The 26,879-nt window shown below is 37.9% G+C and overlaps 1 protein-coding gene across 19 annotated transcripts in view; it reads right to left on the bottom strand.

Moving 5' to 3' along the window:
* The window catches only part of CADM2 (cell adhesion molecule 2), a 589,213-nt gene that overhangs the window by 416,800 nt on the left and 145,534 nt on the right, over positions 1-26,879 (bottom strand). The window contains exon 1 of one of the 19 annotated variants that reach the window (XM_069025065.1): positions 9,912-9,930. The exons of the other annotated variants lie outside the window; for them this stretch is intronic. The gene's annotated coding sequence lies outside the window, so the exon portion shown is untranslated. Of the gene's footprint in view, positions 1-9,911; positions 9,931-26,879 lie in introns of those variants that run through there. 19 annotated transcript variants of the gene reach the window in all.

Raw genomic sequence — 26,879 nt, 5'->3', positions numbered from 1 at the left:
CAGAACGGACAACAGGGAAGTTTAAGCTCAGCTTCATGGTATGGATCACACAGGTGACTTTGTCTTCACTAAAGCAAAATCTAAGATATCTATGGAAAATACAGCAGCCCTTTGAAGCCAAGAGGTGTGCTACAAGCCTCTGCCCGTGTTTCTCCTCGCTGTATTGTCCCCAAAACTCTGAACACTGATTAAAAAAAAAACCAAGCAAATAAAGGTTCCAGTCTGGCCTAAGGGTTCTCCTTGTCCTGACTATACAATTACACATTTCCTTTTCCTGTAAGTTGTGCTCAGATATGGTATGAGATGGACATGGTAACAGTCACATAGAAGAGTGCTGGGTGATGTCTGGGTTTTAACTTGCAACTGCAAATAGAAATTAATTACTTTTAACCCATTAGGGCCCAGATGTGTCCATTTCCTGTCACTTGATTGTTTTTGCCCTCTGCTTTTCAAAACTCTAGTTTTTAATATTCGCTTCATTTATTCCACAACATGAATGCACAAAAGTTCACTTTTACTTCCATTTATAGCAAGAACAATGAACACTAAAAAAACCACCCCTTGAGCTAAAGCATGTAATGCCATCCTATCTTCTCTTTTCTATGGGATTGACAATTTTTGTTGGCATACTTATGTCCAAATTCTATACGGACAGTGATTTTTATCTAAATAGGAAAAATTGTGTCAGATGTCAAAATTTACAATTTTGCACTTTCAGTGACTTTTCTGACCAGTGTGTCTTTAATATTTCCAATATTTATCTCCTTTTTTTAAAAAAAATACAAAATCATTTGAATGTATTCAGTTGTGGTAATGTAGACTTTTTAAACTGGTGTGTGGTATGAAAACTTGTATCTTCACAGTGCACATTCAAAACTCTACTTGCTCCTTTTCTCTGTGAATAGCAGACCAAAAAAAAAAAAAAAAACAAACCACTTTTGCAGAGATTTTGAGCAAGTCATTGCCTGGTTTGACCCATCTATGGCCCCTCTTGGAATTGCCTTCCCCTGTGCTGTGTGGTAAGTAATTAATTGGAAAGAGGTAATTACCACATCTTGGTTATTCTACAGTCCTTGCTCTGGTCTACAGGAGATGGGACCAAACAGCATTTCCCAGCCAAACTTGGGCAGCCCAGACTCCAGCCAGGTGTTCAGTAGGAACTTCGATTCCACACAATTTTCTCAGCTCAGTTACTAATGACTTAAATGAATTTTTAAAACAGTTTTTCTTCCCCACACGCAAAAGCAAACAAAATTTTAAAAGTGCAAGAGCCCTCAGTGGAGGAAGGTACAAATGATGGAATTTAATTTATCAGCCTAATCTGCATCACTTGAAATCTGATAGGTTATGCGTGGTGGTTTAACAGGGAACATCTCTTGTAATTACCTGCTCACGAGCTTCCCACCAGCCAATAACTATTTGTCTTAATTGACAGTGTGTAATCCTCAAACAGCTAAACTTTCCCATTTCATGAATGAGTTCTGTTGATAAAGCCTTTTTTAACATTTTAAGAGTAAATCCAGAAATTAAACATTAGTGGAATATAGAGACAAACAGCACCCTACCCCAAAACAAAAATCCTAAAGAACACAAAAGCAAGTTACACATATGTCTGTTCAGAAGCTATGGATTTTACCATTAATCACCTCTTTTTTTCAAGCTTCAATTTATGGACAACGACATTAGATTACCTTCCTTTGGCATCTTCATGGCAAATATACAGCTACAGAAACAAGGGCAGATTCTACATGGAGATGATAGAGACAATGAATACCTGTAATGAGGTCTGTGTCAAAAAGAAAACCACTCAGCCTTCCACCCAAAAATACAAACAGAAGGAGAATGCACAACTCACAAGTCTGCTCCGAACAGTGCCAGACTCTGGCCACCCAGGAGAGTACAGGAATTGCCATGAACCCCACTGCTAAAGGTCTCAGTACCAAGAGAATACAACAATTTTCAAAGGGTCTAATTTAGAAAATACTTTTTTCCCCCCACTGTCTCTGGAGCATTCCTCTAATCCTATCACCCTTTCAGGAATAAGAGTTTTCAAGCTCTTCTTTCCTTCTCAGGAGACAGCTGCAGTAACAAACTGCTCAGCTATCATAAGAAAAGCTGTTCAGAAAGACAAATTTAGTTAAGCCCTGAGTGCAGATAAAGTTTTATGAAATACTCAGATACAGACCAGTCTTTATGTGTTTAAATACAAATATTTTAAAAACTAACAGAAGTTACCCACAGACTAATGACTGGTAAGATCTTCTAGTACATCCATGGCTCAGATAAAAAAATTAGTTCTAGTACATGAATTGATAAAATTTATAGAGTGTGAACTTTAAAAGCATGCTAATGTAATGACATTTTTTGCTTCAACTATTTTTCTTTTAAAAAAAGATATTAAACCCCAACTTTTGGTATCTTTTTAGTGGGGATCTTTAAAGGAAAAATCACTGTAAAATTTTCAGTAGATCTACAAAAGGTCCATGAGAAACATCCCCTCTGACCAATACCTTATCAGGAAAGATTTTGTGTGGTTATACTCTCTCATCTGTGAATTACATTTAATGTTTAAAATCAGAAAATAGGCCACTTTCTTGACCATAATTGTTACACATTTTTAGCTATGAAATCTTTCTGATATTTTCATTATTGCCTGTCTAATATCATCTCACCTATCTAGCTTTGCAAAGCAGTATTGTCTACAGCCTCTGTGCCTTGGGGAAGGATTTTTCATTTCATATTGTTTGTTCAGACTTTAATGAGATTCTTAAAAGAGCAATCCCTTGGATTGTAATAGAATCCCACCATAGATCAGTGGCTGGTAGAAAGTGTTTTGACATGACTGCTTTTGCAGAGAGGGAAATTTATGTTCGTAAAAGTAGACTAGATAATGAAAGGTGGAAGGAAGAGAAAAGAGAATGAAGCAGCAACAGGCACTCACATTATATTAAGTGTATAACATCAGAAGATATCAAAAAAAGATGACAAAAACTCACCAGAAATGTTACTAGGAGTCATACCTTGAAATAAAATTGCTTTTTCCTCCCTCCTTTTCAAAGGACTCCTTTCAAAAACTATTGATAATGACAACTAGAAAATACAGGATCCACAAAACAAAAATGGGCAAATTGGCTGGAAGATTTGCTAATGAGAATCATACTGGAGTCTAGGACAGCAAAATTTAATTTTAAAAACAAGTGACAGTTTTTTACCATCTTCTCTGAAATAGGTGATTTCTCTAGCAAGAATCCCACAGCTATGACCAGAAACAGAAACACCCTGTATAGAGCAAATCTGCACATCAAAGTAAAATAATGACTTGGCTCCTCTCAGTATACTTTTTTGGCATGTCTATTTTTACACATGCTTTTGAAAATTCAAGTATCTTTTGAGGAAACAGAAATAATTAGGAGGATGTTGATATTAATTCATTAAAATATATCTAATCACATTATTTTATGCATTCATTAGTATAAAATATTTAATTTGACAAAAAATAAAAACTGTCCAAACTTGTGGCCACCTGTGGATCCAGCAAGACTTGGCAGGACAACCACCAAAATAAACATTAACTGCTGTGATCAGCCCCATGTTTAATGTCTCATGGTACCCTCAGAAGCACAGAAAGCAGAGAAAAATCAGCAGATCACTCTTAAAGCTAATGTTCCCTAAAGGCAAGAGGAAAATGGTATCTGGAAGAGAAGCTAGTGAGAGTAAAAATGGTTTTTTGTACTTCTTAACTAGTAAATTCCAGCTGATTTTCATAGTGATTTAAAAAAAAAACCACAAACAAAAAACCAACAACTATTTTTTAACATAATTACAGTTTTCTTTTTTCTTTTCTAACTTATCTTGGTTTTAGTAATTATTACTAGGCAATTCATAATAATACACAATGTTATTATTTTATGCCAATAATAATACATAATACTATGACAGGCAGATTTTAAATCACTGAAGAAGACATCCAGCTTTCCCATCTTTTCATTAGTGAGGTAATGTAACACTCATTTGCTCTTCCCTCTATTAACATCCAAAGTTGACAGCTGACCAGTTTACCAAAATGGCAAGCTAGGTTATTAATTTAATTGAGATAAGCTTAATTTCTGAATCATAGATTTACTGAAGTAATTAAATTACCACAATGTATCAGAAAGATATGTGGATTAATTCCCACACGGTACAGATTCAGCAAATTGCACATGAATACACCTTCATTGATTTTAGAATAGTTTGGAGCAGACAGCTCATGGCAATATCCAGATCAGACAGGAATTTTAGCCTCCAAAACGCATCAAACGTGACTAAGCAATATCAAGTACCCCCAGCTAGAGATAAGCCTGGAGTAATTATGAACTAGCTGTTAATTAGGTGCTGACCAGTGCCTGCTTGATCCCAGCTCAACCCTTACTGCCCTCCCAGCCCAGCTGCAAACAGGGGAAAGGGGAAGGCACCAAAGAGTCGGAGATGGTTTAGTCGTGGGGTCACTCTCTAGAAACACCTTCAAGCCCAGAAATATCCACAAATAGTTCATTTGGGCTGCAGATGAAGTGCACCACAGATGCTGGGATATCAGAGCTGGCAGTTTGCAGAGGCAGCCTGGGTGCAGGAGGATGCTTTAGCAGAGCCCTGAGCAGGTGTTGGAGCCAGGTCAGCAGTGCAGCTGCTCGTGGCAAGGCTTCAGCTGACTCCGGGGAGCCCCGGGCTCCTATTAGCCTCCACTTAATCCCAGGCAAAACCTGGCCCGGCAAGGCGATGCACCTGAGCTAATAAGCTCCTTCTGGATCCAAAACACTGAGGGAAAGGGGATGAGCCAGCAGGAGCCAGCCTGGGTCCTGTTGGCATGGAACAGAGCCAGCACTAATAAGCTGGGCCCATATGACAGCTTTCATGCTGGGCTGTGCTGCACATCCCAATAGTGTGGGTATTTTCAAGGTTTTTTTTCCATTATCCACTGTTTTCTTGCTGACTGCTTGGCGTGCCACCACATTAATCTGGCCCTGAAACAGCAAACTGTGAGGGAAAAATATGGAAAGTTCTCCCTACACATACAATTTGACTGATCCTGGCATTAAGAAATAAAGATTTGGACATCAAAAAAAAAAAAAAAAAAAAAAGGTGGTTTTTTTTTCTGTGATTGCATATTTCAGCATTTTGGAAGTTGCTTCTGCCTGTAGCATGTGTTTAATACTCCAGTGTTTGAAAAATATGAATGGCATTTCCATTATATGTTGTGCTTAAAGTAATCCCTACGTTAAATGAATTTATATAAAATATGCCCTGGTGAATTAAAACTTTCCTGTGAGGAAGTACAGATTTTGTAGAAAATGTATCACAATCCTCTTATTTCTAGATTATAAAACACTGTTAAAAACCTGCCACAACTTCTGTTTTATTTTTACTTGGGAGAAAAATAGTGGGTTTCCTTCACTGGAATACAAATCTTGAGGTAAGTGCACAAGATATGCCAACTCATCTTTTAAATCTTATAAGCTTTTATCTGAGCTATAAACTTGTTGTTCTTGTTGTTTTATGGTGAAGTTTATCTAATTAATGCCAGGAAATCCAATTATTCTTACAATATATTTTAGAACAGATATATTGCTTTTGTAAGTCATAGGCAGCTGAGTTCAAATTTACACTTTTTTCCCCAATATGAAATTACTGTACTGCATGCTTCACTGCTCAACACTCCTGTTTTCATCATGGGGTGGTGCTTTGGTAACAAACAATGGCCTCAAGTTGTGCCAGAGGAAACTTAGATTGGACATTAGGAAAAATTTCTTCACTAAAAAAGGTTGTCAAGAATTGGAATGGCCTGCCCAGGGAGGGGGTAAGTCACCTTTCCTGAAGATATTTAAAAGCTGTCTAAACTTATGGACATGGTTCATCAGTGGACATGGCAGAGCTGGGTTAATGGTTGGACTCGATGATCTTAAAGGTCTTTTTCCCCACAAATGATTCTATGGTTCTGTGATTCCCTATTTCAAAAGGAGACTAATGCAATCTAAAAACAAGGTAAGCCCCTGTGGAGAAGTATTACAGAGATTTATAGCATATGCAATATCCATTTTGACTTAAGACCTTTTGAAAGGTCTTCCTTTCATGAATCACAAACTTGAATCTAAAAATATAAAACTACAACAGAAATTAACTTTTAACAGCTAAAAGAACCCAGTTGTATTTTCTTTGCCTTGAGTGTTGCAGTGAAATGAGTATTATATGCAAAGAATACAAATTAAAAAAAGTAATATCAACTTATGCACTACTGAAGAAAATATGATCATTTATGTGCAAAAAGTAAACTGTCGCTATTAAGGGTAAACAACACAGTCCCACAGAAGATCAGGGAAGCAGATGAGGAATGACAGAGCAAACCTCACAGCTTCCAGCCCTCTGTTAGCATGTTTCTTACTCCAAAGTTATCTCATTAATACAATTATAAGCACCTCCACTCAGTCCTCAAGAGGCAATTTCAACACACAAGGAAAAGCTCACCTTAAAAGACAAGAAATACTCCCAGGTAGTTTTGCACAAACTCTCCTTCTGCCACAAGGTCTTTTTGAGTTAAATAAAATGAAGAAAATCTTAAAGCTGGGGGAGACAACTGCAGTCTACACAGACAGCATCACAGAACAATTGTTATAAAAGGGATGTTTTGTCCCCTCTCTAGACAAACTGCGTGTATGGAGTTTTCTTAGACTGCAGTTGAATGGATTCCATTCCTGAAACATCCCGTAACTCTGTTCTGTCACCTTTCCAATTTCTTAAGACTTTTGTTTTTAAGAGTAGATTCTGAAAATACAAATATTATGCGAGTGATTGCTTTACCAGCTACCTGCAAAATCAGTATTACCTTCCTGATTTCCATCTACCACCCTTCATCCTGTACATCATATAATTAAAGCTGTGCCAGAGGCTCACAGTGGGTTATCCAGCAGAAAACTAACAATCTGCCCCGTTGGATGAGACCCTTGATGGAACTCCAAGGTGCTGAGTAGCCTAGAGAGGAAGGGGTAAACTACTCAGACACCTGAGAAGTTTGTTTCCTTTATTGTCATCTATCTTTATTGACAAGCAAGGAGTAAATCCAAGATCAGGCAGGGGTTTTTTTTAGCAATTGTTATATTAAAATGTCAAGATCCAAACTTTACATCTCTTCCCAGGTCTTCTGCGACTCTTTTCTCCTAAGCCCCTTTCAGCTGCCCTACAGCTGGTTCACACTAAAACCAAGTCATGTCAACATCACCTCTCCTAACTCTGCTGCTGTGAAAGCAAATTGCAAAGCCACATCTGGCACCTGAGGGTTTGCCCAGAGCTGTGGAGCATCTGCCCAACTCGTGTTCCTGCAGGACAGTTCTAACGTGTGTCCCTCAAACCTGCGCACTTGCAGACCACCAGGGATGACTTCCCAGTGCTTGGGTCTCAATCTTTTGTCCTCAGAGGTGTGTGGATAGATTGATCCATTCAGATTCACTTCCTCCTTGGAGGCTGAGCAAATTTCACATTATCCCGGGGTTTATGCCGCAGGAAAAACCTGTTACGGAAATTACTGATGACAAACCACAAGGGCCACGTGGCCCATCAGTGATTCAATTTTCAGGACATGTTATTAAAATTTCAAGATTACTTTGCCTAGATAGACCAACCCAAGACTTCAATCTCTGTGATCACCGCAAATACGTTCAATATGTCAAGGTTTCCAACCTTCACAGTCATTTCTTACAGTTTTAATTCTCATTTTGGTTTACCCAGTTTTCTAGACACCTTTGTCATCTGTGAGTATATGTAATTCAGGCTATTTAAGAAATATAATCATTACTTCAGTGGCTCTGAAATATCCATTTCCGCCACAAATAAATGCATGGTCAAAGACCTGGACACTCAGTTCACTAAAAATAAACTGTCCATTGTTTTCAGTCCAGCCAGCTTTAGTTTCAGTGCTATATCTGTTTCTGACTAAGCTGGAGAAACAACCTCGTGGTATGAAACACGGGGATTAAGAAGTAACAAACCATACTTAGCATCAAATTAAAAAAAAGAAATATGAAAAAATTACCATCACTTTCTGACTTGCTCAAAGTAGATATACACAAACCATGAAAATACATGCTTTTACATGACACATAAAACAATATTATTGAATAATTAGGAGGAGAAAAAACCCTGACTTTCAATTATGGCACATTATATGCATGAGACTACTGACAATGAAAATCCCTGCAGGGAGGGATTTGTAAAATTCCCATTACAGCCCATTGCATACTGCTGTTCACACAGAGAGGGATTTCCTGGGGTTGATATAAAACTACACTTACCTTTGGCTGCCACTGGGGTAAAGTGCTAATTCAACATAAGTGATGGTTTTGTTTGTTCTGTTTGTCAGAAAAGTATAGGCACACCGGTTACACTGTGAAATACAGGAATTATGCTTCACTTTTACACACAACTCAAGGGGACATTAAAGATCATCTAGTTCAAATGGAAGATAAAGACATAACAGTTTTAGTGCTCACTGTAAGAAAGAAGCTTCAGAACCAGTTCAGATGACAATGAAGACCTAGCCACTGGTTTCTGCTCTGAAAAATCTTATTAATATGGTAATTTGCAGTTCACAGAATGATTTTTGGGTACATCAAACAAGGATGAGTGTGTAACACTTAAATCACAAGTTAAATTCACTATGGCCTGGTCATGTATTTTCCTGTTGCCAGTCACAGGACATTTGAATTTGACCCAAATACAAAAAAAGACAAAATATTTTAATATTTTGCATTTGCATTAGTTCAGTGCCTGGAGAACAGGTGACATTTGACTGGTGACATTCAGGTGACAGAGGTGAGGGTGATATAAGGATCTCTGCAGACTGTAACGACAGCGATGGCACATAAAATAGCCTGAGCAAAACAGAAAAACGGAGCCTCTTCCACAAATCAGCCTGCTAATAAAGTAGTTGAGAAAGCTGAGAGTAAGTTTATGCTCTGTCCATGTTGGAAATTAGCACACTGACCTTCTAAGCTGGGGTTGTCATTGCAAAAGTGTGACCAAGGTCAACAATTACACACATGCACAGCAGCTGCGCTATCATTCTTAATATTTGTTTCCTGATGTAGGAAAAAAACCCAACTATACAGTAAAGTGAGAGCTGCAGAACTATAGGAAACAATTACAAAAAAAAATCAGTTGTTTTCAAATCCTCAAACAAGCAAACAATTGTTGCATTTTAATTGTACAACAATAAACTGGTGATTTAATTTATTCCATATATATGTTTCAGAAGAGTTTGATATTAAAAATCATGAATAATTAACATAAATGAAGCAGCAATTACTCTTTTCTGCCTTTCATGGTTACCATAATAATCTATTATGAGAGCCGGCAGTGAAAAGTAATAAATATAATCTCACTTCATTTTGCTGATCAACAGCAATCAGTTAATGGGTTATCATATGAGATACAATCGATAGAACAGGAAATTTATAGAGAGATGTTTATTGCTACTTAGTGAGTACTTCTATTGATATTTTAAAATTATAATTAGAATAACAACTCATTTGCCTTTCATCATAATAGCAGAAAGACTCAATCCTTGGCTTTAGACTTCCAGATGTAAAAACCCCATAATTTTGTTGTGCCAGAAATTGAAGGAAGACCAATTTCCCCAGCCACTTTAACACAACAAAATGCTCCAAAATACTACCCTTTAAAACGTGTTCAAATTAAAAAACAGAGAGACATTTCAACTGTCTTAAGCAAAGGAATAAAATGCCAAGCACTAAACAAAAAACAAAATTCTCATACTGTCCAGGCAGGAAGGATTTCAATAGGATTCTTACACTATTCTTCATACCATGGACTTAATTCAGGAAGATATTTATGCATACTTCTAATCTTATTAAAGGCTTACTCACTGATAAGCTCATTGTGTTTTAAGATGTGCTTTTTTTTCTCCTGCCACGATTCCTTTAGAGGTGCACTTCATAGATAAAATATAAAAATTACAGTATAAGTAGTCTAATAGGATGCTCCATCTGTGACACTGACAGAGTAAGATGTTTCAGAAGATATAAGAAAGTCTCAAGGGAAGATTTCTTCCCAACTCCAGGCAGCTAGCAGATGTCATTCTTTCTCCTCAAAAAAAAAAAAAAAAATTAAAGTCAAATTATCTCATTTTTGAAATCTAACGTGTTCTTGGCTGTTTCATTTTCCCTTCAAAACCATATATTTTCAATATTGCTATAAATTTATCAATTTTAGATTCTATTTGTTAGAACTATTAGACCTAAATTTAAAAAAAAACAACCAAACAAAACCACAATACCCAAAAGAATTCACAAGATCAGGATTTAAGAACAGCAGAAGGGACAAGAAAGAATCTAGATTTCTGTGTTCCTTCTGGGAGGGAGAGCTCTTGGCCACTTTGTGAAGTATAAATAGTTATCATAAATAAAAGTGGGAAAACACTGTAGGAATTGTGTAATTTATGTAAATGGCATTACACAGGCAGCAATTAGCAGAAAACAACCTTAGTGCTATCAAAAATAAAACTCAGACACCAAAATCTAAACTAAAGCTTAAAAACATACTCTAATTTTTTATCATATTTTTTAGATAATATCTTGAAAACTTCTGTTGTTTATAGAACTCTGACATATTCTGCACTCCTTCACTCCATAAATATAGACGAGTGAAACACAAACTTTTTTCTACAACTGGACCTCCTGCAAACATCAAAGTGCTTTAAATAACATCCCAATTCTGTAGCAACCCTGGTATGACACACGTCAAACTGTACTCTTGCATATCACTCACTGTTATCAAGAAGCTTTTCCCAAAACTGTACATAGCCCACAAACCACACAAATGTATTGCTGGTCTCATTTACCACCACATAAGTTTAGACATTATTTTATGCTGGCCTTAAATTTGGTTTCCCATGCCAGTTCCAGCCTCACTCAACTTTTGGGAGGCATTTAGAAATGACCTACAGAATTACCAGCAGCACATTAAAAGGAAGCGTGCATTAAAGGACCACAGGAGCAATTATCAATCACACAAAAATTAGATGAGCCCTAGTGATAGGAAACACACGGTGTAGAAGAGCTGTAGTGAAATGAGCCAGGGCACATAAAACATCTGCCTGTGGAAGCTGCAATATCTCCCAAGCCTTGCCTGTGAGCCCACTCAAAGAACTTGAGCAAAGACAAGCAAGTTATTCATTCTCATTTGACCTACTTCATCTTCTAATTAGCATTTGGTAATTGTCTGGAAAAAGTCCAATTTCTTGCCCAGTAGATGCTCTTCAGGTATGCTGACTGCTTTGGGTTAACACCTGGGAATATGGCAATCTGTACTAAGTGATTTAGGAATACAAATCTCACTGTAATTAAGTAGAATCCAAGTACCTAGCAGTTAGGGATTTTTGATAATTCCAAATGCTACACCACATTGCAAAGGATGACATGAAAAAGCTGCCAGTGTAACTCCAAAGAAGGATGAGTAAACAAAGGAGAGAGATCTTTCTCTCCCTTTCTGCAGTTCAGAAGTAACAGATCATCAAGACTGAAAGATTCAGTAAAAGTTTTACAGACAGGAGAAAGAGAGCATAAGTGCATTTAAAAGCAATTGTAGACTAAGTATTTTTAATAAAAAGTTTTAACTTCAGGTAAAAAAGCAAGAATGCTCTGAAAAAAGACCAAAAAGGTAAAAAACAAAACAAAAAAAAAAAAAAAAAAACAAACAAAAAAAAAAAAAAAAAAACAAAAAACCCAAAAAACGAAAAAACCAAAACCAACAAGATTAATGGATAGGGAAAATCTAGATAACAAATACTGCAAAACCACTTCACTGGCAAGTCAAGCTATCCTGCTTCTTTGTAAGGAACAAAGTAATCGTTTACCAAACTGTCAAATGAACTCCAGCTGCCCGCTCTGCAAATCTCAGTCTGAAGAAGTACCCCGAGGCAGGCCATGAAATCTGGAAAAGATCCAGTTGAATAAAGCCTCATCTGACCCCAGAAAACCAGTTCAGCTGAGGAATAACAATGCAAAATACATGCAAATATCTATTCTGACATTTTTCTGAAGGTGGATGATAGCTTCGATTTTTTTTCCCCCCACCAAAAGTATCCCAGTGCTTAGTCACAATGAATACTGCAGGGTACCACAAGAGTCTTTATAGCAAGTGTTTCAGTCTCAACAAGAAACTGGTGACTAAGAGCAGTGTGGATGCTGCATCCCTTTAACTGAGTTGAGGTAGGCAGCATTAACTGGTAAACAAGTAATTATATTTTCACACTGAGAACAAGTAAGAAGTCTGAAGAGTCAAATAGCAAGCAAACTGCAATTTTGGTCATGAAGTTTAAATTTCAGTGAAGGTTGATTTGAAAATGGAAGGGTAACTGCATCCTTCCAGTTTCCTTAAAAAATGTAAAGAAAAGCCATTCTGGAGATAGAGAAGTGTTTTCTACTGAATCTTACCAACTTCAAAGTTCTTATTAAGGATGAGGATTTGAGGTCAATCCTCTATTTTCAGGAAGTTAATCGAGTGATTAAGCTTTGACTAAAAATTCCAGGGATAAAGTTCTTCCAACTGAGCCTAACCTCAGCATGTGTGATGGAATTAAAACCTACTAAACCCTCACTGGCCAGGAAGACTTGTGTTTGAAACAAAAACTGATCAGTTGCTGCTGTCATCCCAGCCTTACACTGTATATAATTAACACAATGACAGGTTAATCATACTCAATTGCTTTTCCTGTTCTCAGTGGCTGTTATATAATATTTGAGAAAATAAAAGTAAATTTGGAACCTACTCCTGCAAGCACAAACGTAAATACTCATCTCAGTTCTGTTTTGCTCTACAGAGCTGAATATGTGTGTATTGACTCACCCACATGCATTCACTTGAAACCAAGGCCACTAACTAGATGCTAGGTGTGCCACAAAATTCGAGTTTCAGTTATGGGTTCTGCCACAAATGTGTGATGCCCTTTAAAACCTTTGCCTGCAAGATACTGAGTGAGCACAAAAAGTAATACTGAGTAGAATTTCACACCAGCTAATCAAAATTTCTGAAAAACAAACAAAATAACCTTTCTGTGGAAGAATTTACCAAAGCATAAAAACGAAACATTTCTTATATATCCCCCAGACATTTTTTGGTAGTTTTCTCAGAAAAATATTCTAGTACACTCCCAACATTACTTCTGACAGTTATAATGACTCTACATGCAAAGGCAGTTACATTGATAGGTCTTCACACTGTGACCCATAATGACTGGTGTTACTGTGGTTCAAAGCAGTGAGTGGGGAGAAGTGGTTCTGTCCCACAGGGACAGCCACGAGCCAGGCTGTTCTAAGTGAGTCACTTCACAAACACAGTTCAAATTTTGATGTAGGAGCAGATTTTAGAAAAAACACTTGGATTACATAGACACTGAAAAATGCTAAAAATCCTTTTGCTTTTGAGAAAAAAAAACAAAACAAAACACACAACAAAAAAACAACCAAACAACTTCCCGGTGTGACCATTCACAAGACTCTCTGACAGCCACACTCCCAATGTCACAGATTTTCACTGCTGGGACCAAAGCCCCTTCCCAGTGGTGGCTCCAGTGAGCTGGCAAGTTTCCACTCGACTCCCCACAGACCTCACTCACAGGCCAGGTTTCTTCACCAGCTCGATCCCAGGTTTCCTAAAGCAGAGTCTCAGGCATCTCGTTCCATAAAGCTGCAGTAAGACAGAAGCAGCCCGAGCTGGTGCCTCTGAGGAGAGAAGGAACCCCTGGGCTTTTATCCCCTCACAGTCCAAGCACATCAAGGTCTCGCTCTTCCTCTGAAGTTCCCCTCTCCCACTCTGTCTCCCAGTGCCCATCCACCTGGCTGGTGACATCCATCTTCTTGCCCTCTGTTATCAAGGCCTTTTGTCTTGGGCTCCCACCAGAGCTCAATCTGCACCTCAATCTGCAGTTTACAAACCAAGTTAGCAGCACCAAATATATTCCTCAGCAAAACCAAATACCCCAAACATATTTAAGTGCTCCTTGATCACAAACAAAGCTTTTGCAGAGCTTGTTGAAAACATAGTTCGACTGCACCGTTGCAGCCATGTTTGCCTGAACTTGTACAAGCTGGAAGAAAGTACTGAGCAGAACCAAACAAGACCTTTGTTTGTTTGTTTCCTTTTCTCCTTATAACTTCTAACACAAAGAGCAGATGGATGAGCTGCTCCTGTGCAATGTCTTACACACATAGTTGCTGAAGTTTCTGTGGATTGCAGGCACTGAGTGTGTGCCTTTCTGCCAATTTGAGTTCAACTCCCACACAAGTTCTGCAGGAACAGTCAGGCCACAGTGTGATGCCATCTTCCACTGCTCTGAGAAGCCAGCAAGCCCTGCTGCCAGCAAGGCTACTTAGTTCAGGTTGTACACCAATAATTTTGTCTGAAGATAAAACGTCTGAAGCTACAATGCCTCCAACCCCAAAGTTGTTCCACAGTGTGCAAGATTACTATATTAAGCTGTCCCCCTGTTCAATCCCTAAGCCTCTTGGCACATTTCCTGGCTGTGACATCTGCCTATTAATATTTGACAGGAAAGTAGTCCAAAAGCAAAACTGTTTTAGGCCTCCAAGACCAGCATTGACCTTATTTCTAATAATACACAAGAACTTATATTCCACGTCTACTTTAGATTACGTGTGAAAGAAAACACAATACCTATAAAACACAGTACAGCTTTACCTAACAGCATAAAGAAATATATGGACCTAGAAAAAGAATAAAACACAAACACCCACAAAATTATCCCCTTGCCACTAAAAAAAAAAAAGAAAAAAATATTTTTGCATGGCATTTCTTACTGTTCTAGTTCACTTCTCACTGTTCATAGTTTTCCTATAAATCAACACATCTCAAACTCATCTCAGAGCTTCTAACTTTTCTTAGCATCCCTCAGTCTTGGCACAAAATCTTCCACTCCTGCATTCCTCTTGCTGACAGTTTCCTATGGCTGTCAGGAATTTTTCCCATATTCCCATGCTCTCTGCGTTTGCTTGTTCTTTCTCTGCCCTGCTAAACACCAGAGAAGACATTTGGGAGAACAGAGTTTAAAGGTTTGGTTCAAGTGCATTCCCTTTAACAGCAGCATGGCTTGAGCAATGTTGGCAAAAATATTTTTCGAGGCTTTATGTTACTTTATGGATGATTGTGTCTAAGAGATCATTATTGTTGTCAAGTGAATCGTTACTGGTGTTAGAACAAAAGACATACATGTGATTAGTTTGTGGTAATGAGACCTAATTTAGGCTATCAGAAAACCACACCTTGAAGAAAACTAGGAGATTTCAACACAGGTTCCCAAAAAGCACAAACATCAGATGACAGCAAATGCCATGAGAGAGGGAGCACAGGATGATGGCAAAGCTGCCAGGGCTACAAACACAAATCAGAAACGGTCAATTATAGTCACTAAGGGAGCACAAGTTTGTGAGCTGAAGAAAAAAAAATGGTTTTACAAGTCAATAAAAATCAAGTTAATAAACTGTGTTTGCCAAACAATAAAAATGAACCAAAGCAGCCTCCAGCTGTAGAGGAAGAAATACTCTAGGTCTTTCCCAACAGAGAGAAGAAAGAACCATCAATATCAAGGATTTCTTGTGAAGAACTTAAGGTGTTGACCACTCACCGTAACTCCACACTGCTTCTCTGCTGAATTATCACCATCAATCTTAGCCCCGAGAGGTTTTACAAAACTTCAGGGTAACTCCAGAAGAAGAAGTACATATAGAATGCTTGTTTCTATCAGTTCTGATTGTCCCATTTTCGGGAACGACTTGTAACAGCTGTATAATTTGGTCTACAAGAATTAATATCATTACACCAAGACTAACAGTTCTTTGAGTAGACTTAAGACTTCAATGAGATTAAGAACAAATGCTTGATTTTGCATATACACTGTGTTTCTTTAGGCCACAATAACACAGGGCACTTGACACATACCTTGCTCTTAAAGATTAAAGTTAAGATGCAAAGTTGTGGCTTGAAAGGAGATAAACTTGCCCAGAAGCCTAATTTGCATCTTTATCCTTTTGACCCTACAAGTCAATGAATTAGAAGAAAAAGCTGATGGCTGCTCTCCAGAACACCCTCCTTAAGAGATGCACATTAGTGACAGTGACCAAGAACTACATCTCTCTTCCCTGAAGGGATCAGTAACAAAAAACTGAACAATTTCAACCAGATCCAACTGGTTCTGACTGGTGTCAACAAGTTCAAAACTGTTTAGACAGGTTTAAACAGTATCCAACCAGTTCAGCCCAGAACAAACTGGTTCTAACCAGTTGAAAACAGTTTGAACTAGATCTGACTATTTCTGACTGCTTCAGACAGGTTTCAGCTGTTTGACAGGTTTGAACCCGTTCGAATTGGTTCAAACCAGTTTCGATCTGATCCAACCAGCTCTAAATGGTTTTGGCCAGATACTACCAGTTCTGAATGGTTCAATCCAGTTTTGACCAGATCCAGTCAGCTCAAACAGGTTTTGACCAGATCCAACAGTTTGAACCGGTTTAAATTGGTTTGTATTGGTTTGAACAGGATCAAAATAAGGAAAAAAGGCAGTATTTTAGGTTTTAATGAAAATTCATGGAGATTCCAGTCTCGTCATCACCTGCCCCACGCTGTTCTGTCACCACAGTATCAGACTCCATGGAGGAACAGCAGCAGGAGAGGTCCTGGGCAGAAAAGTCAGGCAACCCTGTCACTATCTTGGAGCATCAAGTGTGGTTTTTCTCAATAAACAGAAAAGCTCACAGAGTATAGTAACTGCAATAAAGTTGAAATAAAAGAAAACTGCTGTGATAGCAGTTTCAGAGAACAAAATAAATGGTAGTTATACCTAAAATGGTAAGCTAATCTGTACTCATTTTGTGGTATTATTGACAACCACTCAGGAAAATTAATCAATACCTAAGCTATCTAATTTTCCTTTAAGTGATGAAGCCCTGTCTCAAGTAGGTTTGCATTTTATAAAGGTGGGATTAACAGATTAAGCAAGCAAAACTTCTGTGTAGATTAAAACCTTTAAACATATTTGTCATTAGAAAAGTACTAAACTTAATATGCGTTACAATATTATGGGTTCTGTTTTCATGGGAGGCTGAAACTTTAAAAGCTCCAATCTGAAATGAGAAATGGTTTCTATGAACTGCCATTGATAATGCAGCACATGAAAGTATCACACATTTACCAACCTTTTCAAATAACATATGCATAACATTCAATAATTTATCTAAATGGTGCACAGAATAAAATTAGGACACAAAAAAGTTATAGACACTTATCCCCAGCTTTGAGACAAAATGCCTGCAGCAGTTTCTACTTATTAGCTTGAAAGTTTTGTACTAAGAATGAAATATTTCTAATAAAGCATTTAATGGACGAACATACTTAGCATGCTGCTAAAAAATGACCAACTATACCTAAGTGTATTATAGCATTAAGTGAAAAACTGATGAGACAAAATAAAATAAGACCCCATCAGAGAAACAGGGCAGCAAAGAGTGGATTGGAGTATTTCCAGCTACCTGAGCAGCTGCAGAAACAGGGGAGGATTTGTCTTGAGGGATTTCAGTGACACCCCATTTTGTGTAGGCCTACACAGATACTGAAGGCATGTATCCAGCTAACCACATCTGGGAAAACAAAATTAAATTATAACAAACAAATCAAAAAGGGAAAAAAAAAACAACAAACAACAATATAAAACAGAACAAAAGAGGTGTTGCCTGTGGTCATATGAGGAGGGAGAGTAGGGAGCTGCATGGAATAGTAGCCCTATTCTTGTCACTGTCATGAAGTAACTTACATCAAAGTTTAAAAAAATCTTAGCATTTGTGACCATAGTTTAGATCCACACAATACAGCTGATACATTGAGAAATAGTAAAACTGAAATTTAAGGACCATCAGACCAGAGGAAGAAAACCAATAGTCGAGGAATATTTAAGAAAAAAAAAAAAAAGGTAAAGAATGAAAAGGTGATGCATTCAAAGAAAAGACTATGAATGGTTCCCCAATAGCCAAAGAAGGCTGAAATTTATAATAGTTTCAAGAATTATTTCAAGAATGTGAAAAAATAGTGCTAAATTTTTCATTTACTTTTTGGTCATCACATCTTCAAGACTCATCTCTGTTCCAATTTGCTGGAGTAGCAAGTCACAGGAAATAAAAGAAAGAAGAATGTATAAGACCTATAATACTGAATAAAGAATCAACTGGGTTTTTTATGCCTTTAGGTCACCAAGAAGGAAATACAAGTAGAACTCCAAAGCATATTTTTAAAGATCAGCAAAATACAAGGGCAAAAAAATATTGTGATAATTTAAAAAAAAAATGTTAGTAGAGAGGAAGTAGATTTAAAAACATTTCTATACTCTAGGACTGTAGCACTTTAAATTTCAATCTTGTATTTAAAGCTGTAACTATGCATACATGACATGATGTAAGACAAATATTTTAATTAATTATATAAGATTTCTTTCAATATATAAAATTATGCCTGTCCTTCGAAGGTTGCAAAGTTTAACTAGTGTATATTTTATTTAGTACTTATGATCCTAACAGCAGGCTGCCTTAGGCCTCATTTCCACTTAATTCAGAAAAACAACATTCCTTATTCATGTACTGTCTGATCAAAGGCTTACATTTAGCATGACACACTAAAAAAAAGCCCATTTTGAGTAGATTTCTTACAGCTAAATAAGAAACTGAGCCCAGCTCATGGAAAATTTATTAGTTCAGGTCATAGTGGTTTTGCAATTTGTGCACGAAGTTGTCTTGCCAAATTTAAAACACTCAAAGTCAAAAAAAATAAAGGAATGGTACGATATGGATACATAATGGCATAAACACAGGCATAACAATAACTGAATAGAGAAAAATACAAGGTGAGGCTTCTTCTCTTGAGTGGTTCACGTTTGCATTTATTTACGTTATTTGCATGCTGATTAAAACCACTTTGGGCAGAAAGGACTCCAGGCATTCAAGTAACTGTTCATGCTGATGGATCTTTGGGCCCAGCAGTCACAAGGCTGTGCAGACAGAGGGAAATGCCAATTACTTTGCCTTGAGTATTATGGGCAGATTGCTTGTACTTAGACAAGCCTGCGTGTCCCATCAGTCACCACCTGTCAAGGTACAGACCTGAAGTTCTACTTAAACCACCAGGGTAGAATAAGGTCAAGTCAATCACATTCAATTTCTAGGATGGTTTAAATACCTGGTACACTTCATACAGCCACTGACAAAACAAATAAATGGCCTGTGCAGTTACAAAAATTATTATCTCTTAAATTCTAATTCCCTTGAATTTGATGCGATGGTCTACGTGATTTCTGATACGCTCTCAGGAGTTTTGCAATCAAGATGCCTCAGCTCCCAGCAGTGCTCATGGTGGAGGTAAGGCAGAGTACACCTGAAGTATTTCACAGCTAACCACCAAAACAAATTCTGGCTGAACTTCTGTTCGTTTTGCTGTGCTGAAACTAATAAGCAGAAGCAGTTTTATCTAGTCAAAGACAACAGCAAAGAGGTTATTTTAAGGACCTGTGAACTGACAATGCTTCTAGACTAAAATTAATGTCATGGAGCTCAAGACAAGCACCATCCTGGTGTTCTGGTGCCAGCTTTATTTTACTTGAAATACAGGTTTGTTATGCTTGACAAACTGAGTGTGACCAGAAACACTTCATTTGTTTTACTTCAGCTGCTGCAGAGGAGACAGGCACAAAAGCGTTCAATCTGGTATTGAATGAGTTTGGTTTGCTTAATTTCTTACTTCTGTTAAATATCTACCTGCCTAAAAGGACAGGAAAACGGCAACATTTGTAATGTTTCAGGTTCACACATGAGAAACATGAAGATAAACAGAGAAATTCTTGCAACAATTTACATTTTAGATTGACTAGAGGTTTTTTACTCTAGGGACTTCTCTTCTTTAATCACTGTGAAAGAGATCCTAGCACATCTTAAACTAGCTTTTTTCCCAGCATCTTTCAAGTGAGAAATCTCAAGAAGAAACAATTTGGATATTAATTATCATTTGTTCTTAGAGCTGGCCTTACCAGCCTTTCTAAACAAATTTGTCTGCAGATCCCCAACAGGAGGAGCTGGAACAATCTGTCCTGTTCTTTAGTCGAAAGAATGGATCCCTCTATCCAGATCCATTTAGTCCTTGAAGTACTTTGCACATGCATTGATTCCTTGTCAGACTTCCACTGCTTTTGACTGAGATTGCCTTTTTCCCAGGTTCAGTGTATCAGTTATGTTACAGTATCAATTCTGTTAGTTCAGAAAGTCCATTTCACTCTTGCACATTGTTACCCATCCCCCTTTCTTTCACTTTGCCCTAGAAACTATGTAAGACAACAGAAATCCAAGGATCAGCAAAGTGGGGAAGTGGGGTTTTTTTCCTCTGTGAAAGAGATGATTCTTTAAAATCCCCTGTAAGGTCTTATTAAAGAGAAGAGGAAGCTTTCTGAGCAACAGCAATGGAGTTTATAACCAATTTTTGAAATAGCATTTAATCTACAACAGTTGTCTCCAAATCAGCACTTCTAGCATTTCCTCTGGACAAGACAATTTCTTTCCCAGGCTTCAGTCCTTGACTTGTGATAATCACAACCCTGGACTGTCAAGTGTTGCTTCAGCATCCCTTGGCCACCACACACAGGCGCAGCAGCCACACAGATGGGCTGGGCTGCTGTCACTGCTCCATGTGCCCCAATACTGTGACCCCAACACCAAGGGCATCAACTGCCTTGTCCAGGATTGTCTCACTTTTTATTTTCCCCCATTATATGCCACACATTTTATTGGATATATACTTTTTCTAGCTGTGTGACCCCAAAGTTGTGCTCCCTTAGGTATTTTCTCTAGCCTTGAATCAAGTTTTCAGATTTGCTTCTCCTTCCTATGTCTTATTATTCCACTGATTTCACATGCCAACTGAAAATGGAATTAACTTTCTGGTTTGCTTTCTCAGTGAGGCAAATTGAATTTGCTACCTCCACCACAAATTAATACAATACAGCTTGGAAAAAATATTTTATATATACTTGGAAAACTTGTAACACACTTCATGTCACTAGTTGGCATATGAATAATTCAGATTCAATTACTCAGTGACAGAGTCACTATACAAACGGCAAAAAAAAATTAATTGTTTATTTCTTCGTGTGAAGGAAGATAGCCCCCTATATTCAGCATCTGAAATAGTGCAGTGAGTAGATATAGGAACAGGAAGTTTCAGTGACAACAGGAGGACAGGCAAAGAATGTTGTTTTCTTTCACAGTTCTGTGTTCCTGGCATTAGAGCTGAACAAAGTTTAAGCAGTAGATGAACTGATGATGTTACCTGCAGAGCAGCAATTTGATTTGACCCTCACCCACAGAAAAGACAGTTCTTAAAAGATGAGACATTTTCTAAAATAATTGGGACAAATCAAACCAATTAACAATAAATTTCATAAATTAACTTTGGCAAGAGGGAGGTGTGCTGAAACTTGGGAAAACCTGGAGACCACAGCAGGTCAGGAGACCTCCAACAGATATTAATTTCATTAAAACCGCTGGGAAAAAAAACCCCAAAAATAAACAAAAACCCAACACATAAAACAAACAGCATGAATCCTAAGCACCTACACTTCAGTCCTTGCCAAAGGAGGAAGGAAAGTTTGTGTTTCCCCTCCAAGAGGGAAAGAAAGTTGATACAGCACTCACTGGAAAATGCAGTTTGAAACAGAGTTGCTAATCCATTAAGTACTTCGAGAATGGACACAAAATCTCATGATTTCGTATTAAATTTGCTTTTCACTTGCCTAGTGAAAACATGCAAGCTTAAAACATTTGAACATTAGACATCAAGGAAACAAGAAAAAAGGTCAGAACTTTTCTGAAGTCAAAAAAAGTAACTTGGTTTATTGTCTAATTTATTTCTTGAGAGAGAAGACTTAGCACAGGTACAGGAAAAAGATCAGACAGTGACACATTTACATCTACACAGTGATAAGCCTACCCATGCTGTTGAACTGCAGAAATGATCATTATTTGTGACCACACAATGCTGAGTATTTAGGCAAACAAACCTGCATTTACCCCAAGGCAATAATTTATCTGTTTGGTTGCATTTCAATTTGGGTTTTTTAATTTCTTTTTTTTAAACCAAACACATAGTCTTTGCTTCACTCCAATAAAGGTTTGAGGTTCCCTTGCTGTGGGGAAAGCTCACTCTAACCCCAACAACAGAAAAATTTTAACTATGTACTTGAAATTACTAGTGGGACAGGGAAGAGTGATGACACGTATATGTAAAAAAAAACCTCCACCAAAATAAACAAACAAACAAAAAAAACCCAACCAAAAAAACCCCACAAAACCAAAACTCAAAGCCCTATTTTTGCCCCTCTGAGCAGAAACACTTTCTGTATGCTTGGACTTTCTGCATGCTTGGACTGAACCCTGTTGGTTCTTCTGATACAGTTTGCCAAGGGAAGTGCACAGATATTAGCTCTGATGATTACATACCACAAGACAGCATTTAGAGATAGATTTGGCTTTAAATTACAGATGATAATTTAGCATATTTTACTTTTCCAGTGTTGAGTTCTTTAGTGAAAACTGAACAGTCATGTATTAAGAAATTTCCTTTCACATTTAAATTCAGTTCTTTCAAAACTTTATTAACTTGGAGATTAAAGCAAAAGCTTTGAATCAAATGTTCAATAATAAGATCCCAAAAAGCATTTCTTAAGTAGTTAAAATTCTATTAAAATGAAAGGAACAATTTCACTTTTAGAAAAGAAAAATATCACAGAAGTGGTCTGTAAGACTATGCTAAAATATGTATTAAAATAATTCAAATTATAGTGAATTTTTTACAGCTAAAAGTATGCTGTCATGGGTGGCATGAAACCTTAAGGGTTTTTGCTTTTAACATCCTGTTAGTGAACTGCTTCCAAATATCCTAAGAACAACAGTTCTAAGAAAACAGGGTTTATTGTGAATCTGTAATTGATTCTATAAGCTGCAGAAATAAATAAATAAAAAAACCTTGAATATTCTTTCTTTTTTTTTTTTTTTTAATTGACAAGTTAGACATAGCAACAAAACCAAATCCAAACAAAAACACTGCTTGCACCATTGCCAAGATTAGCCAGAATTAGACTTTGCCTTCTAAGAGGTTATTTTGGTAGCGGCGATAAATTCAACTAAAACGTGATGTATGCAAACTAGAATTAAATGAGCTGGATTACCTGCAAATTGGAATACATCTTATTTGTTATTTCCTCGCATGCAAAAGCAAAGATAACGTTTTAAAAGGCATGGACAACATTACAATTTATTACCGCAGCACAGCCATGACCTGCTGTACAAAGCAAATACGCAGCTGCAGAAAAGCCCTGCTTAATTATCCCTTCTAGTTTAGGCTCCTTCATAACTCCACTGCAGAGTCTTAGCTGCACCAATCCCAAATTCTCCAGTCTGTACGCTGGAGAGAGCAACAATCATAGGGTTTGGGGTACAATGGTACCTGCAGAGGGCTGCAGACAGGCTGACACAGGCACTCTGAGGTGTGAACTGATCCTGTATGTCAAAGCAGGTGCTAATGAAAATGCAAAATGATAACAATCTAAAAGTCAGCGTTAGTTGTTCCACTGCTGAATGTGACAGAAGGAAAAAGTCACTGGTGAATCTATTGTTATTGAATGCAGCAGCAAGGAGCTATACAGTGGATGGAGAAGGCAACATGATACTTCTACCAAATGCTGCTGGAGATAGCAAGGAGCATAAATAATTTCCCATCTAGGGTTCAGAGCATTATTTATCTTATTCCAAGACAGACATGAGAGAAACAGACATAAATTTATGGAACTGCCTGCTGTGGCATGATAGGACCAAAAGAATCAATGAAACAAATTCCTGAAGGAAAAAATTATCTCCTCTTCTTCTTTACAGCGCACTGCTTATAAAAATATGCTGGTACTGACCACCAAGGGCTAGAGAACAGCCATCATCCAAACAGGCTACAAATCATAGAATCACAGAAGGGTTTGGGTTGGAAAGGACCTTAAAGATCATCTAGCCCCAAACCCCCTGCTATGGGCAGGCACACCTTCCACTAGACTGGCTTGCTCAGAGCTCCACCAACCTGAACACTGGCCTGACTACTTTCAGGCATAGGGCATCCAAAACTTCTCTGGGCAACCTGTTCCAGTGCCTCACCACACTCACAGTGAAGAATTTCTTCTTAATATCTAATATAAACCTACCCTCTTTCAGTTTGAAGACATTACCTTTTGCTTTATAACTACATACCCTCGTAGAAAGAATACGACACCACTGTAAAGTGAATGAAGCACAAAATGCTGGGCTTCCCTTGCTTCTCCACCAAGTTAAATCCTGTTGCACTTCATTATTTCAAGCCTAGATGTATTTGACACATTTTCTTCTCCTGCTGTTTGCTCACCCCTGGGAGCAGCTGCCCCTGGCACAGCAGAGCTCTCTCCTCCAGAACCGGGAAGAAGGGTGGGCCAGGCCTGGTGCCCCTCAAGCCCCACCCAGCAGGTGGCAAACACAAACTGCAGGTTGGAGACAAAAAAAAGAATATTTCCAGTCCTTTCCAGATAAGCCACAGCCTGAGCATGACAGGGCTGTCTGTAAATGATCCATGTGGATAACGTCAATTGTTTTTCAAATGTAGCCATCTTTTTTGACAGTATCTTAATTGTTATTCTGAAATACCACTTACCCTCTAAGTTCTCAACTACTCTGTAATGTGTTATAAAAATTCAAATATCCCACTCATTTAAATAACGTGCTGTTATAATACAGTGAGGATAACATCACATAATTTCACAAAATTTGTTGTAGATATTTGTTTTGGGGTGACTTTATGATGTTGTATCCCCTATTGCTGTCTATGCTCAGAAATTAATTCTGTGCCTTTCTGTGCCTTTAAACTAAGCCTGAAGGGGGGAAAGAAAAAAAACCAAGCAAATTTTTCAAAGCACTTGTTCAAGGATACAGGCACACACTCCTCCGCGTCCTGCTGCAGTAGCAAAAGTGGAGGAAGGATCCTGCTTGCTTTTCAGCCAGCTTTTGGCTCCTTTTCTCTGGAGGGAGACAGAGAGTTGAACTTTGTTTTTCCTGGGACTTTGGTTTTTCCCTTCTTCTCTTCTGGACTGTTTCAACATCAGAACACATCGAGAGAGTTCTCCACTGAGGCCCCGGAGGTGGGCCCACCACGACCCAGCTCCAAGGAGGAGGAGAGGGAGCACACCTACAGAAGGACTCTGAAATCTTCCCAGGTTTCTCTCCATAACGAGAGGTCTTATCATTTAACATTATTATCTTTTTCCTGTGTGTTTCTTAAATAAATAAGTTTTTTATCTCTTTCACTTTCCTCCGAGGAAAACTTTTTTTTCCCCGAACCTGGTCGGGGAGGGATGGTTGTAACCTGCCTTCCATCAGAGGATATTTTCCTCCAAATTTGTCCAAACCAGCACAGTATTTAAAACGGATTCCATTGTTTTGTTTGAGAAAGTGATTTGTGCAGGAGCTCCATCGTACAAGCAATATTTGTAGCTGAGATTACATAGTCCCTTTCAAACAATGTGTGGTAAATTGTTGATTATAGTCAATTAAAGGATACAATATGAAGTAGTTTTATGCTACTCGGTTCTTTCAACCATAGGAAATGACTAGCAAATGCTATCAAACAACAAAACCTATGAAAACATGTTAAAAGCAACAACATACTTTGTGCACAGTGGATAAGTCATAGAGATTCCCTAAATCCAAAACCATTCCGGCACCTCTGTGCCTGCAGTACAAGTCTTCACATTACAGAAATGATCAAAGCAGTACTCTATTACCAAATTCAGCTAAAGCAATTATCAATTTTTTTTCTGTTCTCTTTTTGAGGCTTAATGTTACCTCATATTAAAAAAAAAAAAAAAAAAAAAAAAAAAAAAAAAAAAAACACAACCAACCCAAAAATCCAACCCACAACTACAATGTTCCCACCTCTTTGCAGGGGAAAGAGAAAACAGGGTGTCTTTTCCAGTGATAAACTAGGTAATCTGTATTCCCTTCTAGAGATGCCAGCCTTGGTCTTCCTATGTTTTATTTTATCTGGCACATCAGCTGCAATATCATCTGTTTTTTATCACCAGTTCTCCAGACAACCACCAGTGTCTGGCACATGCCTTTGTGAATTAAAAGCAAAATCAGATGGTTTAACCTGCCTTGCTCAACTCTGTACTATAGCACTGCAGAGAGCTTTCTGAAGAGATCTTGCACAGTGCATCTTCTTAGTTTTATTAGCTTTATGTGTCAAAGTGAAAGCTTTAAACAAACTCTTCAGAAGATTTTACCACTGCAAATGGAAACAAAGGAGAACAGGCTAATCAACCACGTTCAGTGAATAAACTGATGAAACAACAAAGAGCAATAATAATAAATCAAATGTCTGCGTTAATTGATTCTGCCAAGTGCCTTTTCATTAATACCAGGTCATACTTCTAGAGTGTGTCAATAAGTATAAGCAATAGACAGCCTTCAAGAGCAATCACTGCTGCTAACAAGCAGAACGTTCTAATGATTGCTTCTTTGCTTAAACATTTGGATAAAAAGCCCCTCCCCACTGGAACAGGAATAATGACACTTCATTTCACTGTCTCTCTCTGATCTGCTCTGCGTAGCTTAAGGCAAGATGAGGCTCCAGGGCAGGAAGAGCTTGTGGTGCTCTCCTGGAGGATGCTCCATGGCCTTTGCCATCCATGAGGAGTGCTGGTTCTCCTCAAAACCGTGCCATGCCAA

Source organism: Aphelocoma coerulescens, chromosome 1 (genome assembly GCF_041296385.1).
Source record: "Aphelocoma coerulescens isolate FSJ_1873_10779 chromosome 1, UR_Acoe_1.0, whole genome shotgun sequence".
Classification (NCBI taxonomy): Eukaryota; Metazoa; Chordata; class Aves; order Passeriformes; family Corvidae; genus Aphelocoma; species Aphelocoma coerulescens.
The sequence above is the reverse complement of the archived record's forward strand: the minus strand, read 5'-3'. Positions and strand labels throughout refer to the sequence as shown.